This window comes from Triturus cristatus, chromosome 5_1 (genome assembly GCF_964204655.1).
Source record: "Triturus cristatus chromosome 5_1, aTriCri1.1, whole genome shotgun sequence".
NCBI lineage: Eukaryota > Metazoa > Chordata > Amphibia > Caudata > Salamandridae > Triturus > Triturus cristatus.
In genome coordinates this window covers 396283126-396303343 of record NC_140587.1, presented here as the reverse complement: position 1 = coordinate 396303343, position 20218 = coordinate 396283126, and positions in this window count along the sequence as shown.

Sequence of the window (20218 nt, the reverse complement as noted above, 5' to 3'; positions counted from 1 at the left end):
GGGTATCAAAATACTGATCAAAGACCTCACACAGGGGGCCAGGACCTGCAGTGTAAAGTTGCGTATAGAAATCCATGAAGCGTGCCTTAATTTCTTCAGAGGAGGTTGTGCGATCTGGGCCACCATCCTGGAGAGCTGTAATGAAGGACGCGGCGCGGGGTGGGCGGAGGAGGCTGGCCAATGTTTTCCCAGGTCGGTCGCCCTTGCCATAGCGGCGCGCTCTGGCCTCCCTGCCGAGGAAAGAGAGCTCTCTATTGGCCTCCTCTGTGAATTTGTTATGTTTCTCGCGGAGCCTGGCGAGTGTGGTAGGGCTGGTGTCAAGGGCATGAGAGGAGTCTAGTGACTTAATTTCAGATTCAAGCTTAGTTAGGGCGGTACGGATGGAGCGCAAGACCCCGGACTGTTTAGAGATACATTCACCACGGATAACGACCTTGAAACCTTCCCAGAGGGTGGAGGGGGAGTCCACAGAGCTAACATTAAGCTCAAAGTAGTTAGTGATCGCGTTCTGGATATCGTCACAAAAGACGGAGTCGCGTAGCGCGTTGGAAGGGAGCCGCCAGGAATAGGCGGGCCGAGGGGACATGGGTAGACGGAGACAAAGTTGAACCGGTGCGTGATCTGAGCCGGTACGCGCCTTATGATCGACGGAGGAGAGCCAGGAAAAACATCTGGGGTGGAGATCCACAGATCGATCTGTGACCAACAACCGAGTGCCAGTGACGCAGGTGCCCTCGCGAGTTTCAGGACGCATGTGCCGCCAAACATCATACAAGGAATTATCAGTGAGGATGGATGCTAACAGGGAAGCAGCGCGCGGGTGTGGTGCGCGGGGGCCGGAGCAGTCGAGAACAGTGGATAACGTGACATTAAAGTCCCCCCCCAGAGGAGTGCGGCGGGGCCAAAGGAGGGGATGTGTTGCCAAACCAGCGCAAATAAGTCCGGGTCGTCACTGTTAGGGCCATATACTGCAGCAAATGTAAGGGGCTGGGCTTGGAGGGAGCCATGGAGAATAACGAAACGTCCCGCAGGGTCAGTAATAGTGCAGGAAGTGTGCCAAGGAAGTCCCTTGCGTATAAGGATAGAGACCCCCCGAGAATAGTTGGAGTAAAAGGAGGAGTGAGTCTCGCCCCAATGCCTGGAATGGAGTCTGGCAGCGGAGGCAGGGAGCAGGTGGGTTTCCTGTAGCAAACACATGTCCACCCTATGCCTAATGAGGTGTGCGTGAACAAGTCGAGCCTTACAGTGGTCGTTAAGACCGCGGATGTTCCATGTCCTGTTAGAATTGGGGATCTCTGGTTGGCACAGGTAGGTACTTGTGACAAGCAGGTACCCTCTCCTCTAGTCAGGGTAAGGGGTTACACTCCTAAAATAACCCCTGCTCACCCTCTAGGTAGCTTGGCGCGAGCAGACAAGGCTTATCTCAGAGCATTATAGGTTAAACATTTGTGACCACATACAGTAACCCAGTGACAATACCACAAATGGACACCACACTAGATTTATCTCAAAAATAGTGATCTTTTATATAAAGGCTTAGCACAAGACCAAATAACGACAAAAATGACATACACAGTTCAAGAATATGATTTTAGAAAGAGTTCTTAGGTTAGCGACAAAATCATTCACCTTAGCGTCCGTTTTAACCCCCAGTACCTTATGATGCGATAAAAGGTTCCTAGCTGCTCTTCAGCGTTGAAAATCAAGGTGTAGCTTATCTGGTAGAAATTTACTCGCTAAGGCACAATGCGCAGCGATAGAATTCTTCCCGCTAACAGGCGAAGCGTGGATCTTGGCTGGTAGCGATCAAATTGGGTCCGCTAACGAGCGGGGCGATGATTTTTCCAGCGCTGATCTGGCTCAGCGGCAGCAGGCTCTGCGACGATGTCCTCAGCGATAAAATTCTGCACGCTAACGAGCGGTGCGACGAAAATGTTCTCGCTAAGCCGGCTGTGCGTGAAAAAGTGGGGATCTTTGATTTCTTTCTCCTTGGCCAGCTTCCCAACAGCAGGCACAGCTCCCAGAGGCCCCAAAACTGGTTCCAGCACTCTAGGAGGGGCAGAACTCACACAGCAGAGTTCAGGGGGAAGCTGGGGGTGAAGTCCTTTTGTTCCTGGGACTTCTTAACAGGAGGCCAGCTCTACTCAGGCCCTTGGAGATCTTTTTAAGCACAAGTTGAAATAAAGTCTTTGTAGTCTTTCTCCTCTCCTTCAGCAGTGAGGCAACCACTGCAGGCCAATCCCTCAGGTCAGGGACAGTACTCCTCCTTACAGCTTTCCCAGTTCCTTCTCCTCAGGCAGAGGTTCTTCTTGTCAAGCAGGATCTAATTTCTTGGGAGCAGGGTCCCAATACTTATACCCCTAAATCCTTTGTTCCTCTGGGGTAAAGGGGCCTTTGCCCAGTCCAAACCAGTTCCTGAGCACTTTGTTGACATGACTCTGACTTTCTATTCAGGGTGCACGGCAGAGACATCAGCCGCTCTACAGGAGGTGGAGCCAGCATTGTGGTGGCAGGGCACATCCCTATTCAGAGTCCGGGTGCACTCCTCCCACCCATCTGGTTGTCAATCTGTCTATTCACCACCAGGCTACCTAGCCCTGCCCCTCTGGAATTCCCCAGCCCTGTCACTCACAGAAGCCAGAAAGGCAGATACACATCATAGCAGAGGCGGGCTGAAATGGTTAGGCAAGCAAATACCAACTTTCTAAAAGTGGCATTTGCAAACACAGAATATTAAAATAAACTTTACTAAAAGATGTATTTTATTATTCTGAGCTCAGGCATACTAAACTCGAATTTCTACCATGTTCCCTGGGTCTGTTAGGATCATAGAATGTAACAATTCTAACAGCCCATTCTGGCCTATGGAGAACAGGTAGCCTTACAATAGTGAAAAATGAAAATGGCTGTAATTCACTATTAGGACATGCTACACACATCAGGGCTTGTCCTACCTTATGCTTACAATGCACCCTGCCCTTGGGCCTACCATAGGGGTGACTAATATGAAGTTAAGGGAAGGTTGAGGGACTGGCAAGTGGGTGCACTTGCCCAGTCAGCATGACAGTACCAGACTGCATGCAGGTTCTGCAATGGCAGACCTTAGACACATTTTACTAGGCCGCTTCTGTGGGTGGCACAACCAGTGCTGCAAGCCCACCAGCAGCATTTGTATTTACAAGCCCTGGGCACACCTGGTGCACTTTACTGGGGTCTGACAGTAAACCAAATAAGCCAATCATGGAACCCAACCAACATATACATTTTATACAGGGAGCACTAGCACTGTGGCACTGGTTGGCAGTGGCACAGTGCTCTGAGCAGCTAACACCAGCAAAACACATGAGGCACAGCGACAAAAAGTGGAAGGGAGACTCACGCCAAGGTGCCAGGTCTAACATGTCCAAAAAACAGTGTCTGTCATATCAGCGTATTGTGAGGGGTAGGCATGCGGGCGCGGCAAATCTAGCCAGGGCCCTGACATAGGAGCATAGGTCAGTGATGGGTTGGAATTGGAAAGCTGTGCGACCTCAACAGAAATAGGAAAAGACTGCCCAGGGCTAGGCATGACAGATAACAGGGCTGCAAGGGGAAGCAACAGGTATAAGGCCCACAGGGTGTGATGCTAATTAGTGTTGTGCCCAAGAACAAAATTGTGGGGTTGTGCGCATAGTAGTGTGGCGTGACATGGCAGAGCAAATACAGTTCGATGCAACAGTGCGATCTAAAGGAAAAAGCAATACATATTAACAAGAACAAATACGCCTCTACAGGAGGCAACGGATCCCAGGAAACCATCCCCTACCCCCCACCCACACCAACCCCCAAAATAGGTTGCGATACCGCCCGCACCCACCCCCCACCCACACCAACCCCCCAAACAGTTTGAGACACCAACCGCACCCCCCCAGGGACCCACAACTGGGAAGGGAAAAGTCAATGTCCAAAGTGGGAATTATCCCGTGGAGGCGTGGCGTCGCCCAGCGTACACCCCTGTCGGAAAGACAGGGCGGCCAAGCCTATAGCAAAAGCAGACACCTGGAACAATTGCAAATACCCAATAAAAGTAGGCCCAGATCAAGAGTTAACGATATAAGGTCCAGAGAAGCTGCAAGAACCTGAGGGAGCTAACAAGCAAACATGCAAGAGAGGATAGCAGTTCAGTCATTGTCACTGAGGTTGTCGGCCGCGTCTGCCTGGGACCCGGCAGGTGAGGAGCGGTGAGAGCGGTCCAACTTCTTGGAAAAGGCCAGCGCCTCCTTTGGGTCAGGAAAGATGAGCAGTTTCGAGCTCTGCCGGACCCGCAGTTTGGCAGGATATGCCAGAGAGTAGGAGACCTCGTGTTGTTGTAGGATACGCTTCGCCGGGAGGAACTCACGGCGAGCCGCCTGGACCACGGTGGTGTAGTCGGCGTAGAATGACAGAGAGTTCCCCTGGTGTCGAATATCGGCCCTCTCCCTGGCGGCCCGGAGAATGGCATCGTGGTCCCTGAAGTTCAGGATTTTAGCAATGATCAGGCGGGCAGGTAGACCCAGGGCCGGACGGGGCCCGAGGGAACGGTGCGCCCGCTCAACAATAAAGACGGAAGAAAGGATGTTGCCCAAAAGGTCCCTGATGAGCTGATGAGGTTGCTCCTCCGAGAGAGCGCCTCCAAATCCTCATTTTTACTTTTGATGAGTCCAGCACCTTGTCCAACTGAAGTAGTTTTTGGCGGTCTTGAGTGGCGGCGTCCTCGGCATCCGAGACCCTGGATTCAACGTGGAGAAGACGGGCGTCATGGGAATCAACTCTCGCCTTAACCGTTTCCAGTCGAGCTTACAGCTGGTCCAGCTGTGCCGCTATGCCCGTGACCGTGGATTTGACGTCCAGCATAATAGTCTTGAGGTCATCCTCGCATGTTAGGGCCGCTTCCAGTAGGGGAGAGGAGTCACTCACATCAGAGGTCACACCCTCCTGGCGCGTGAGACGATGTTGGTCGAAAGGGAGCTTCGGCTGTTTGGGGTCGGTTCTCCCCATGGCCGGCAGCAGCAGGGGGATGGCGCCGTCGAGCAACAGAGGCGAGGCAGCAGCGCCCACAAGAGACTACCGCCACCCCAGGGAAATCCAGGCGGGCCGCAGGAGAAGTCAAAGGTGGCGGCCAGTGGCCAGAGATGTCCCAAGTGGAGGGCCGGCAGGTGGGGGCAAGGTCAGGCTCGAGGCTGGTGAGGCAACACTGGCGGCGCCCCCAGGGAAGACAGGCAAAGAAGGAGGATGCTGGGCCCAGGAGATCAACAGGAAGGCGGCGAGATGAGGAGCGCAGTGAGGCCTACAACCCGGCGATGTGGAGACATGGAGGAAACATGGAGGCAGATGCCGCATTTGCCACGAAGGGACCCCAAGATCGCACCACCACAATGCCAGCCGCAGAAAGAAGGAGGCAGGTGGAGGCCAGGCAGAAGCAGCAGGAAAGCATAGGCGGAGTTGGCAGAGCCTGTAGGCCACTGGCAGTAAAAGCCAGCAGGAGTATCCAGATCAGGATGGCTGTCCGTGGCGGGACAACCCCACCGCCAGCAGGCCACAGCAGGTACACGGAGGTGTGCTGCTGGATGGCACGGTGGCCAAAGGATGACCGTGCCAGGAGCCAGGTGGACACAGCAGGGGGGGTGGCGGCCCATTGCATGGAGTCGCCAGAAGTCTCAGCAGATGTGGTAGGGCCAGCGGGGCTCAGCAGGTGTGGCAGGCAGGTACAATCGGTGTTGGCGTAGTCTGTGCGCTAGTGGAGAGAGCAGGAGCGCCCAGAGCGCAGGAGCGCCCAGAGCAGTCCGGCCTCCGATCAGGGGGCCCACCAATAGGCCGCAGTCCACTGCAGGCAGGCGCTTATGTGGGCGTGGTAAGCCGCTGGCACGGAGGTAGCAGGAAGACACAGCCAGGAGCCCAGAGGCCGCAAGTAGAGGGAGCCACCCGCAGCGGGGAGTGGCCGCCCACTTCACCCGGCCCCGTGTGGATGGCCTACACAGTGGGGTGCCGAGGGACTGAGCTAGGCTCCCGCCCATGAGAAGCAGCCGGGCCGGGCGGTGCGAAACGCGCGCTCCCAATCCAGCCGCAGAGCGCTCCCACCCGCGGCAAGACTCACCGGCTCAGAGGAAGGTGGCAGCTGGGCGGCGTACAGTGATGAAGGCCTCCGGGGAATTACAGGCAGGCAGCGCAGGCCGAATCTGGCCGGGCGCTTGCAGTGCAGGGCCCGGGCCGAGGACACACACAGCGCCGGATCTCAGCCTCACAGCGACGTAGAGCTCCAGGAGATGGATAAAACTGTGTCCCAGGTAGAGGTAAGCAGCGATGACAGGGCACCAGTTAGCAATGGGCAGTGAGTCTGCAGGATTTTGTGCAGATTACAGGCTTGGCCGACAGAGCCCACTCAAGGTGCAGCCATCTTGCAGCTGGCCAAGCCATGCCACAAAGCTGTTGTAACCTTAGTTCATGATCTCAACCTCTAAGGTTTCTCCTTTGATTGCAGATGCCCAAAAGTTTGATTTGAAAGACGTCACTCTTAGGGTATTCCTTACAATATAATGGTATACAATATTTTCCTGACCTTTCTTTATAGGACCAAAGTGTTCTAAATCCTAATTCTATATTGGCATATGATGCTCTCAACATAAAGCAAGACTCTCAGGCACTTCAATATATAAACTTTGCAAGTATTGTTACAGTTGAAGAATGTCATGCATTTTCCCTTTACTGCAAACAATTCTAGTGTAGTTTTTCAGGTTCTGGGTACAAGCATGCAATCAATCAATCAATCAGGAGTTTGTATAGTGTGGCTACTCACCTGTGAGGGTCTCAAGGCACTGACGAGGAGGGGGCTGCTGATCCATCTGGGTGTGGAGGTTCAGTTGAAGAGCCAGGTCTTGAGGTTCTTCCTGAATTGGGTTAGCGAAGCAGATTGCCTGAAGTGGAGAGGCAGGGTGTTTCAGGTCTTGAAGGCAAGGTAGGAGAAGGATCTTCCTCTGGTTCTAGTCCTATGGCTCTGGGGACAGGAGGCCAGGGTGAGTTGGGTGGAAAGGACTTGTCTGGCAGATGTGTGGAATGCAAAGCAGTGGTTCGGATATTCTGGTCCTGCGTCATGAAGAGCTTTGTAGGCATGCATGAGGAGCTTGAAGGTGATTCTCTTGTTGATTGGGAGTCAGTGGAGTTGTCGAAGGTGTTGTGTTATGTGGCTGCGGCGGGGGCTGTAGAGGACCAGTCTGGCTGCGGCATTTTGGATGTTCTGTAGATTCCTGAGCTGTTTCTGGGTGACACCGGCATAGAGAGCGTTGCCGTAGTCAAGTCTGCTGGTGATGAGTGTGTGGGTGACTGTATTTTTGGATTCTCTGGGGATCTATCTGAATGTCTTTTGAAGCAGGTGGAGCGTGTGGAATCAGGTGAGGATACTGCGTTGATTTGGCAGTTCATTGTGAGCGAGGAGTACAGTATGATGCCGAGGTTGCGTGCATGGGCCATAGGGGTAGGATGGGTTCCTAGTGAGGCGGGCCAGCAGGAATCATCCCAGGTGCAGGGGGTGTGTTCCAGGAGGAGTACTTTGGTCTTGTTCAAGTTGAACTTGAGGCAGCTGTCTTTCTTCCAGGTTGCCCTGGCTTCATTCCGCTGTAGAAGTTGATTCTGGGGGCTGTGGGTTCGTTGGTGAGGGAGAGGATCATCTGGGTGTCGTCGGCGTAGGAGACGATGTTGAGTCGGTTGCTTCTGACAATGGCTGTGAGGGGGGCCATATACATTGAAAAGGGTGGGGCTTAAGGCGGATGCCAGCGTCGTGGAGTCTCGTGATTAGGGTGCCGTGGGAGACAGTGTCATAGGTGGCCGAGAGGTCCAGTAGGATAAGGACTGTGGTTTTGCATCGGTAAAGGAGTGCGGTCTATGTGCTGTGGTTGCTTCAGAAGCTGGATTGGGAGGTTTCCAGGACGTGGTTCTCTTTGATGAACTTAGTGAGTTGGGCGTTGATTAATCCCGGGCGTGGTACTCCACTCCGCCCACGGAGTGTATGTAGCACTGCCTGCTTCGCAGTTTACGTAGTAGGCGTAGCAGGCAGCGCTACGCACACACCGAGGCGAAGCAGAGCTGCCTGCCACCCGCCGCCCTAATTTTAAAATAAATGTAAGAATTTAAAAGTAAATTAAATACCTTACCTGCGGTGCGGCGTCCTGGGGCTCCCTCTTCCTGCTTGACCGGTAACTTCTTCTCACAAGTGCGCATGCGCGGACGCCCGCTCATGTGCCTTTGTGAGAAGAAGTTGTCGTCAAGCAGGAAGAGGGAGCCCCGGGACACCGCACCGCAGGTAAGGTATTTAATTTACTTTTATAATACTTTAACTTATTTTAAAATGAGGGCGGGAGGGAGGCGGGCGGCGCGTAGTGAGGCTACTCGGAGAGCGCGAGTGTGCGTAGATTTGGCCACACTACGCGATGCTCCACGTAGCCCCACTATGCCCACTACGCCCAGGGTAGGCGTTGATGGCCTTCCCAATGACCTAGACTGGGAAGGGGGAGGAAGGTGATGGGTCTAAAATTCTTGAGGTCTGTCGGGTCGGCAGATGGCTTCTTCAGCAGGAGACTGATTTCAGCATGTTTCCAGTCATTGGGAAAGGTGGCGGTTTCGATGGGGCAGTTGACATTGCAATCACCACACCAACAGAACCATATAACTGATACCCACATTTTAGGCATACTAAGGGCCACATTTATGATTATTTCATGCATCACAAAACAAATCAACAAGTCAACTGCGCTGTGTGAAAGGGAGAGAACAGAAATGTGTAACATTTACTAAGATATGGTGCACTTCATCTCTCTCCTACCGATACTGCAGTATATGCTGCTTAGCACCAACGCAGGAACCCTTGTACCATGGTACAAGGGTTCCTGTGTTATAGCCAGGACTGTTTTTGTGCAGAAATAAATACCTTCCTACACATAAAAAATTCTTAGATGCAGAATGCAGCACATGTAGAAAGAGGATGTAATGAGGACAAATGAAGATATTTCTCCTAGTTATGCCACCCTCGGGTAGGTGCACTATTTTGGCTCGGTTTGACCTGGCCCTTTCTGCAGGGATATCCCCCCCAAAAATGTCTTCCTCTGCCTGTTTTTCTGACCTCTGCTTTAGATGGCTATAGGACTCTGGACACTTTACCACTGCTAATAAGTATAAAAGTGCATGTGCTTTCTCCTCTAAACAAAGTATGATTGGTTTACACCTGTATGGCATATTTGATTTGTATCCCATATGGCCAGTGCCTGTAAATGAAATGCTGTTAAGGGCCTGCACCACTGCTTGTGCCACCTACAGAAGTAGTCTTTCAAACCAGTCCCAGGTCTGCTACCACAGGGCCTGTGTGCGCAGTTTACTGTCACTTTGACTTGGCATTCAAATCTACTTACGAAGCCTTAAACTCCCCTTTTGCTACACGTAGGTCACCCCTAAGGTAGCCCTATGGGCAGGGTGCTGTGTAAGTAAAAGGGTGGGACATGTGCCTTTATGTATGGCATGTCCTTGTAGTGACAAGCAGCCTGTTTTGTTTCTCACTGCTGTGTCCTCTCATAGGCTAGCATTGGGAATGCCCTTATATATTTTTAAGTGGTAATTCCTGATCAGAAAGGAGTGGCATTGCCATGTTTGGTATGTTTAGAATACTGGTGATACATCCTGTTTACTGGTGTAGTTGGATTCTACATTAGTATTTTAGAAATGCCACTTTTAAAAAGTGAGCAAAAGACATAGGGTCAAGACTGATTTGCATATGGCCAGTTCCAAACTGGGGTGGCATGTGAGCAAACAAATGATGGATTTAACCTAGATTTCTTGACTGAGGGTGAATGTTTTGATTTGTTCTGCATTCCGTCCATCAATTGTGTGCCTTTTACTTTTAAAAAGTGGGCATTTCTCTGTGCTTATGACTCCTTGTGCCTTGCAGTCTGACTCCAATGCACATCTGGGCTGGGTGACAGCTTCACTTGGCGCATACTTTTCAGAGAGCCACAACACAGGAAGGGCTGTGTGTGACAGGGGATAGATCTAAATTCATCTGCATACTGATAGTCTGTTTGGGCTGGGAGAGGTGGTTCACACTTTAATTTTACATAGGTTGTGCCCTACCCTCACACAAAGGGCTGATTTACCCCATACTGATCATCTAGAGCCAGGGCTGGGTTGAAAGGGATTGTTACGCACTCCTAAGGGTCCTTTTGAAGTCACCTTTTCATCAGAGACATTTTTTAGGATAAACACTGGGGCTCTGACCCTATGTTTTTAAACACTGCGTGGAACATGTAACCAGATGCCCCTGGCTTAACAATCTGCACATTGCCAGAGGACTGCTGTGCTGCCTAGAAGAGCAGCCATTTGGACAACCTGCTTTGTTGTGCTGGCCTGCTGCCTGCTGGAGGGACTGCCACTCTGCAACTACATTTGTGCTGGCCTGCCTTCTACTCTCCTTGTGACCCAAGTTTTCTTCAAGTGCTTGTTGGCGTGCCCCCTGTTCCTGCAATCTCAGGGCCATAAAGTTTGCCTTTAAGCCCCTCTGCGGTGGGACTCTACCTCACAGGAGGCCAGCAGCAATGTGCTACTTGAGGGGTCGTGATTGCTTCATAATCTACAAATCAGTGCCTGATGAGCACTGCTTACTGCTACCAGAAAGCACATGTTGAGCGCTTTTGTGTTGTAGGGACGGATTCTTGATTGCCCAATGGCTTTGTTTACCACCTCAAGTTTCCGGAGTGATCCTCATGTGCCTAGCTGCTTTGTCCCCCCGCCCCGAACGTCCCCACCTTTGTGGCATGCTACACCTTCTTTGGGCAGCTGTGGGGCCGTAAAACTAAGTAGGAGAGAAACCAGCCGCGGCAAGGAAAGCCACACCCACCCCTCACTTCGGGAGTTCTGGGCCGTACTGACACTACATAGCCGTGGGAGTTGCAGTGCCGACAAACGAAGAACCAGTCTGCACTGGTCCTTGCGAAGGAAACCACACCTGCCCTTCACGATGCGAACGCTAGACCTCGTGGATGCCCGCACGACTGTGAAAGCAGCACTGCACTACAGAGGGTGTGTGACCTGTGGAGCTCCCCCTTTGTCTGAAAATGTACTGTGCCTCCGAGCAGAGACCTGCGGGATTACCTGGGATCATTGGGTTCCACGCATGAACTCCTGTCTATTTATAGGCGCAGACCTGAGTGATCAAGTGCTCCTTAGAGTCATTTGTGATGTACCGGTCCCATGGGTCTGGTGAATTACATCGGTCAAGTGAGACCACCACGAAGGAAATAGTTCCTTCTAGCAATCCCACAGAATTACTGTAGTTCCCCTACGAGAAGCAACTGCATTTCTAGTGCTGTGGCCTGCCATGCCTAGTTTTGTTGACTGCGATACCAGATTACTGTATCACGTTTAGTAGGTGCGCAGGTGCTTCTGTGCCCTTCATGCTGATCTGAATGTAATCAGTGTAATAGGACTCGCAGAAATTATTGTATAACATGCAATAGGAGTGCAGGTAAGCTGGGTCTATATGTTCACTGTGATGTTTTGTGATGTATCCTAAATAATCTGCATTACTTGCCAGTATTTATGATTCGTGTCATTTTTGGTCTTATTGTATGTATAATATAGCAATCTGTTTTTACATAAGCCTATGTGGAGTCTCTTTTGTGGTGTATTTATTGTGTTACTGTGTGAGTGTGTTGCACAAATGCTTTATAAATTGCCTCTGATAAGCCTGCCTGCTCTGCACCAAGCTACCAGAGGGTGAGCACAGGTTATCTTGGTGTGTAACTGACTTGCCTTGACTAGAGTGATGGGTTCTGCCTGGCTCAGGTGCATAGCCTAGCCAACAGAAATCTCATTTCTAACAGTCACAAACTCAGATCTACTGCCTTTAGTAAATCTGGGTTTGCGTCAAAGTCCATGGGTGAATGCATGGGTATGCCTATGCTCCGCCCATACACCTGCCATGGAACGCTGCGCCACACAAAGTAATGCAAGGCAGCACTATGCGCTGCATTGTGCTTCTTTTTTTTAACTACGCCACATTTATTGGCTTTGCGTGGCTAAGTAAATCCAGAAATGCATTTTGAGCCAGGGCTATGTTGAAAAAGTTACTCAATCCCAACGTCAAATGTTAGTCAATCTGTTTCTAAATGATTTGCACATGCTGCTAGTTAATTTATTAATCAGATTTGCATCTCTGAGGAATGTAATCTTTAAGGTTGTTGAGAGGTGTTGTTTTAGGATAGCGACTGACCCAAGAAGATCTCAGAGCTTGTTGATGATGGCACTTAGTTTACCTCTCTTATTAGAGAAGGCATATCTCATCAGAGCCATGCCCTAAGGTCCTAGATTTTTAAGAGCTCAGTTCTCTTTTTGGCATCCACCCTTTCTCTTTACAGATATAAAACAACTGGCCTTCTCTGACCTTACCTTATAAACATACAGTGATAATTTTGTGTTACATTTATTAGCATTAAGTTGCCCACCACCTCATAGGAGCTATTGATTACTAGACATAATAAAAGTATTGCTCCCCCTTATCATAGGGCTTTATCACATAGAATCATTTTTGCTAAGAATCTCAAACGCATCAGATTTAGACTTAGCCAAATTGCTATGATATTTACTTTTTGATTGGTGATATCCTAACACATTTGTCCCATACTATTCTGAGGTGGATTTACTTTCTAGGACCTGTTCTGATGCATTTTGTTCAATACTCCATTCATCTGGAACACAGTTATATTCCTGGCTTCCATTACCAGCAGTTTGATGTGTTTCACCATGATCCAGTTTATACGATTGCACCAAATGATGCCCTTTTGGATAGATAAATTGCACTTAGAAGAATATTTCTCAACAAATGGGTGTGATGTACCAGCAAAATAAAGTCTACTTCAACAAATCAAATCAACGCAAAGGGAGGGCAGAACAATATTTGTGCTTGGTCAAAATGACAACCCAGTTGATAGATAATTTTATTCATTTACTGCATGCTCTCTGGAAGAGGGATTGATGACAGAGAATTCGTTATCACTGTACGCTTCCCTTATTTGTTTTTCATTTTGCACTTTGGACAGCTGCTCTTGCTGTATGTACTCACCAAACTTTCCATATCTGCCTTATGTCTTATTTATACTTATCCTTTTGGCTTGTTTGTGTTTGTTTCTTTATTGCCCAGCCTGACCAGTGTTACTCTCATTTCTTATTAAAAATGTGGAACGTTTCTATTGGTATGCGCTAATTCTCACTGTCCTCAGAATCCACCTCTGCTGAACTAGGATTTTTGGATTTAAAGGGATGGTCTGTGCCACTAATTTAACAATATTATATATGTGATTTTTTTAGGGAACGTGTAAATCTTGCCACAGGCAGACTCTGATATCTCTGTCAAGTGTATGCTGTTTACAAACGCTGATCTGTGCCTGATATTGTTTCGGGTTCTAATGCATTTTTATATAAAACTCTTGGGGGCATATGTACAAGGGGCTAACGCCGCCTTAGCGGCACTTTTCTGATGGTTTTGCGGCAAGATTGTTATCGCCGTATGTACAAGCTGTCACTAACCTCTGCTAGCAGCAGTTTTCCATTCTAAAGTTCGCCACTTTTGTTAGCGATAATGACATGCAAGGGAGGCGTTCCCGTGCAAAAACGGACGCTAACCACACTTCGCGTTAATTACAAGGGGATTCCTGAAGTCTGGAGGACCAAAAAAACTGCCTCTAACTGCAGTTAGAGGCAGTTTTATGAGACCAGAAAATAGCTTGTCTAAAAAATAGAGATAACACTTGGGGCCTCTTTCCAGCAGATTTTGGTGCTGGACAGCGCTACAAGCAATTTTGCAGCACTGCTCTGTGACAAAACTACAGGGCAGGAATGCGCACCATCAATAAGATAGTGCACATTTCTGGGTCTCAGTCATGAAAAGTGTTGCAGCGCTGCGACAACCAAGTGTTGCAACACTTTTCACTACACCCTTCTTGCGACACCACGGATGTGCTGTATTCACTGGACAGCGCTCCATGATGCACGTAATGACAGATACGTCTTGAATCATGACGTATCTGTCTGCATTGCTGCAGTCGTGTCACAAGCATAACGCAACTCCAGCAATGCATGGGGCCAGCCTATACCTGTGGCACTGCTTCACCCTTACGCCTGCCATCAGACAGGCGTAAGGTACTGACGAAGTGCCATCCTACAATTGTCGCAGTGAAATCTAAGGGATTTCACTGTGCCTCTCCTATGAGGCCCTGTCTCATGGGAACGCACACCCTGGGTACATCATACCTGATGCAGGTATGATGTAGCACAGGGCTTCACAAGGTCACACATATGCCTACATGCGTCACTTTGCAAATACGGCGCAACGTGGTGCTAGTTTTGCCTGGTCCATTTTTGAGGGGTGCTAGATGTGTCGGCGCAGTTGGGGATCCATTGGTGGTGGTTGCCCACTCTGATGTCATTGTCTGTAAGCGTTGGCAGAGTGGTGGTGCTGAGGGAGTTGACGAGACGTTCTTCGGTGGTCTTTATCCAGCTGCGAGGGGGAGCAATGATGGTGATGGTGTACGGTGGGCATGGTGAAGACGTCATGTATACAATGATGGTTGGTCCAGGAAAGTACGGTGGTGTGGCTGTAGTTGAAGTTCCCGCTGGCGGAGGAGACGTGCTCGACCGTGTGTCCTGCTATGTGGCTTGCTGCAGTGACTAGCTACTTGGGTCTGATGTTGGGGATCTTCCCCAGGAGGGGCTGGTGTTCTGGTGAATGGGGTGTCCAGGTGGAACTTGAGTTTGCAGAGTACTATGTTGCCGGTGGATGAGAGAGCCTGGTGTGCAATGAGGTCTACAATGGTATTGGAGAATGGGTGTCCATGGCCCGGGGGGCCTGCAGACGAGGATGCTGCAAAGGATGGGGTTGGGGTTGGTCAGGATCTGGAAGTGGAGGTGTTCCATGGTCACCGTTGGGTCATTAGAGTGCGTGGTCAGTCTGACTGTGCTTGTGTAGATGATGGCAATGCCTCCTCCTGGACGGTCGGGGTGGTCCTTGTGGGTGATTTAGTAGCCATCAGTGATGGCGATGGCGATGTCCGGTCCGGAGCAGATGTTGGTCCTGGCAGGCGATGTGGCTTCCAGGGTTGATGGCGAGGAGGGTGCTGGCGCCATAGTGGTGGAGTGTCTGAGAGGAAGGGTCCTTGGTGCTGAGTGCTGTCCTGGGGCAGATGGAAGCAAACAGGCTTGTTTATACCTTGCCTTTGGCATGGCAGACACAGGCATTACATCATAATGCCTTTACAACGCAACTCCAACGACGTAGGTGGCTTTACATCGCATTCCATTACAACGTTTCATGAGGTCAGCAATGGTGTATTTTTTTGTTTTAGGGTGAGTATGGGTTTCAGGTGTCGGAGATGAAATTTGGGGCATCTTATGGGGTAAAATTTGAAAATTGGGGTGTCTTATGGGATACAATTTGAAAATTGGGGTGTGTTTTGGGGACTCAAAGTTGAACTTTATGGTTGAGGGTTTGCTTTGTGGTGCAAGGGTTAGTTTTAGGGATGCACTCACTGAAGTGGGAATAGTAATGTTTACATCTCCACAGTCCAACACAGTCCCTACTGTTGCAATATGCCTAGTATTAGTATGTATTGTAATGGAATGCGATGCAATGGTATGCGTTGTAACTCTATATATACGTTTGGCACACCACTGCTACGCCCGCTGGGCATGGCCGCACAGCGGCCGCCATTGAGAAGTGCTGCGGAGGGGACTGGACAGCTGGGAGGTGGGAAACGCCAGAAAGAACACTGGATGGTGCGTGGACGTGGGGGGTGTGTGTGAGCGGGTGTTGTAAATATTTAAATGAGAGATATCTTACCTCGAGTCCGGGTCCCGTGTCTTCGGTGCTCCTGCTCTCCTGAGTCTGCTTCCAGGAACAGGAAGTAGGCAGCCAGGCTCCCTCCCCAAAGCCAATCACAACGCTGCAATGCGGTGTTGGTATTGGTCATTGGCGCCGGGACGAGACGTTCAGCTAGGGGCTGGAGGGGTGGGCATGTTCTCCATGCAGGCCGTAATGCAACCTGCATTGTGAACTGGACAGTGCGCATGACTGCGTTGTGCGGCCTGAGTGGGCCAACCAAACAGTCACGGCGCACTTGAGTGGGCATGCTACTCCGCCCCTGCCCTGCTCATTGAGTGGAGCAGCCCTACCCACCGTCCCGCCCGCAAAGGAAACATGGCACGATTACATCAGGAAGTTGTCATCATGTGATGATTGTTCCTCTTCTTGCACTGCTTGAAAGCAGTGGGGTGACGCTCTTCCGCAATAGCGGATGAGTCGCCACTGGAGATGCTTCCTCTACATGTTCTAGGCCTGGGTGACTCGACCCCCGGCCCTCCTCCGCTACGCGTCCCACCTTCTTCTTACCTGGACATTGACACCGTGGCGCAATCCGCTGCACTCTCTCCAAATCTGTGACTCAGCCAGCAGGAGCCTTAGCCAGGTGGGATTTCACAAGCCAGGGTAAAGCAGTCGCCGCCAAGTCCGCTGGTGAACCTCCCAATGCAGTTGATGCAGCAGGGCCCCCTTAGGCCTGAAATTGCAGCGCTCCCGCCACACAAGTTTGGCACAGCTCAGGGGCCTCACCCTCCGGCCAGGGCAACATCATCCGGCCTGTGATGCAGAGAGGCACCGCCCACCATTGGTAACCCCTTACATGCACCCTGGTGTAGTGGTGGATTGTAGTATGCGATGCAGACCTCTCTACGTTGGTGCGCAGGAGCGCCTCTACCATTCACAGCTCTAAGTCGCGCAAGGCGGTCTTTTCACACAGGTCAGCAACGTGTCTCCATGCGATTGGCCAGACTTCACCACCAGGTACAAGCGATCGCCTCGCCTCAATGTCTACCACCACGGCTCATTGACTCCACAGTTCCTCTGCATGCCACTCCGGCGAAGGTCCAGTGAGGCATCCAGGCTCCAGGCCCAGGTCCAGCGAGGCATCCAGGCTCCAGATGCAGGCCCAGCTAGGCATCCAGTATCCAGGCACAGGTCCAGCGAGGCATCCAGGCTCCAGACGCAGGCCCAGCGAGGCATCCAGGATCCAGGAGCAGGTCCAGCGAGGCATCCAGGCTCAGGTCCAGCGAGGCATCCAGGCTCTCATCCTGGTCATCCTGGATGTTGGGTGGCTTGAGGGGGTTGTTGATGTGTGCTGCACTTGGCCCTGGCTGCTCCATTCATTGTTTCTTTTGCCTATTTTCTATTGGAGGTCGACTGATAAGCTGTATGTTCCAATAGAGGCAAAAAACTCTCATGTTTGGCTGACTAACGTGCATTTTTTGTTGCTAATGGGCCTTTCATTGGTTTTAACCCGCTAATGCCGGAATTCCTATCGCCATCACGCTAATGCTAGTGCAGTTTTCACCGCTGATCCCTGAAGCTATCTCCATGTAGAGATGTCTTGTACATACGTCACTTACAAGGCAATCGTTTTCAGCTGTACACAGCGGTAAGAAAACTGCAGCTAACTAGCGTTAGCAGTAGTTTTCTCCAGTCCTTATACATATGGCCCTTGGATTTCTTGGATTTGTGTTAAAGCTTCTATCTCTCTTAAATATACTTCCATTCATTAGATACATCAGATTTAGTATCTGCCTACCCTGGAAACACTAATGTACTTATCGGAGCTAAGTTATTGTCGATAGATTCTTCAACAAGGCTTCTTCCCACCATTTATTGATTTCTTTTCTCTTCAATCTCTTGAGGAATTGGATTTAACGCTTTAAATCACTGCCCACTTCCCAATTCACAGTGGTATCAGGCTTAGTTGTGTGACTAGTTTGTTTAGAAAATATTGTGGCTTCACTTGCTTTTCGATTATGAAGAGGTAATGCTTCAGCCGTATTTGATCAAAAGAGTAACTATCAGTAAAATACCAAGGGCCAAATTTACTAAGCCCTTGCATCACACAAGGTGACGCAAAGCAACCCAAGGGCTTAAGTGAGTTTACTAAGCTATGCAAAGCTACCTTGCATGGCTCTGCATAGATTACTAAATCCAAAGTAATAAAAGGTCACGCAAAATGCCGCCTTTCATTACTCTTGTTGGGAAGGTGTTCCATGGGTGGAGCATGGGCATTCCCATGCATACACCCGTGGCTTTTTGCACATTCTCAGATTTACAAAGATGTGTAATCCTGGGAATGCATCAAAATGTTACGCCTTCCCAACATAGGTGTAGCAAGGAGAAATATCTTTATTTCTCCTCCTTATTACCTCTTTCAACATGTGCTGCAGCATGCAGCACACATAGAAAGACGAAAATTCCGCTAAGAGTTATTTTTGTGCAGGACGGTTCCCCTTCCTGCACAAGAAAAATCCTGTAACACAGGCAACCCTTAAAATGATTGTTAAAAACTCATGCACTTAAACACCACAACGGCGGACTGTGAATACTGCACCTCACTTCTTGTTTCATTAAGTCAAAATCCTGTGCACTTCAATTCCTGTACCCGCCATTGTTTGGTACTACTGCGTAGCAGAAAGATAATAATACTTAAAATTGAATGGTGCACTGGGCAGGTGTTCTCTTCAAAATCATCATTCAAAAAATCTTTGTGAATTTTCCTCTTTTATTTCTTTTTCTCTTCTTTCTTATTCGTTCTTCATATTTAATCCATGCACATAAAAAAGCATCCAGCCAACGCTTTTTGTTCAAAGTATTGAACTTTTTCAGGGTTCTTATGTACCGTATCTAGAGAATGTATCAGAAATATACTCCAATATTCAGTATGTGAGTAGATACATAAATATTCCTCCTTTATTTACTCCAAGCACAGGTATGGTCTTCCGTACCTAGGTGCGGATGATGATACGTGTGTTTGGAGTTTAGCTCGAGGAGTGCACCTTCCTACTGAAGGTACCTATGGTGGGCAAATAATCCCCGTTTCCGTACTGACGGACTAAGTAGTGTTGAAACACTTTTGGAGCTTTTCTGATCCATCTCTAAACGGACAAATTATTCACTCAGAGGAAGACTTTTTCTATTTCAGAGGACACTATGCTACAGTGGTGGCTGGCATCTACTGAGGGTGGGAGAGGGGTGGGCAAACAAAAGGAAAAAAAAGCACTTGCCGGATCCTGATGATGACTTCCTCCTTACGCTGACCTCTTCTGCTGGGACTGCAGTGCAGGCCCCAGCAAAATCACCCGACCAACCCTCGCCTTCTAACGTGCTGTTAACCAGCATGTAAGCAGTGCCCTGACTGGTAGGAGTGGCCTCTGTTGGAGGGCGCTGATGCCTCCACATGCTGTCAACCCAGCTGTCTTAAGACAGCTGGGTTGAGAGATTTAAAGTGCACATGAGTGGCTGGCCGTCTCAAGACAGCCGGCCAAAGACACATGCGAACTTCAAACAAGTGCAAAGGCTGCCGTCTGCACACCACTCCTCCCTGCTCACTCAGTAGGCCCCGCCCCGTCTTGACACTCGGTTCAGGATGGGACGATGAAAAATAAAATGAGAACCAACTGCCATTTTATATTTTATCTCTGGGGCTTTGTGGGGCACGTAAGTGGGGCGATGCTCCTCCGCTCCAATGGAGGAGCCGCCCCTGCTATAGTAGTTGGGTGAGTTCTATGTTCATGAACTCTGAACACCAACTCCACAAAGGGTGTTAACAGGGCGGCACAATGGGATTTGTTCGTTTATAGTTCAAGTAGATCAGGAGAGAATTAAATGCAGGCTGTAGTTAGCTCTTAATAAAATGTTAAGCATTTACTATCTCTTCACATTTCTAATGCTGTTTTATTTATTTCTGAAGTAAACTTTCAGATTTTACGGTTTCAAGAAAAGGGCAGAGAAATATATAATTGTGGGTGTTTTTGCCATCAAAAACAAAGCAGGAGATTCCATACTCTAAATTTACCTTGTGGAGTGTCTGGTCACCATACTTGTCCATCATTGTGAACTATGCCTATGGGAGGTTGGTAAGAACCCTGTCTGTTTTTCCAGATCTTTGGTTCCAGAGCCTACTTATATGGCTTTTAGGGCCAACAGAACTCTAAGCAGGGGTGATGGGGGTGCGCCTTTTGGGTCATATCAGTGGCACGATTGTTCTACAACACTGATCACAAACATCGTAATATGTCGGAACAGAAAGATGATCATGCACCTGTTATTAGGATTACCCATATGTGACTCTGAACATTTCTT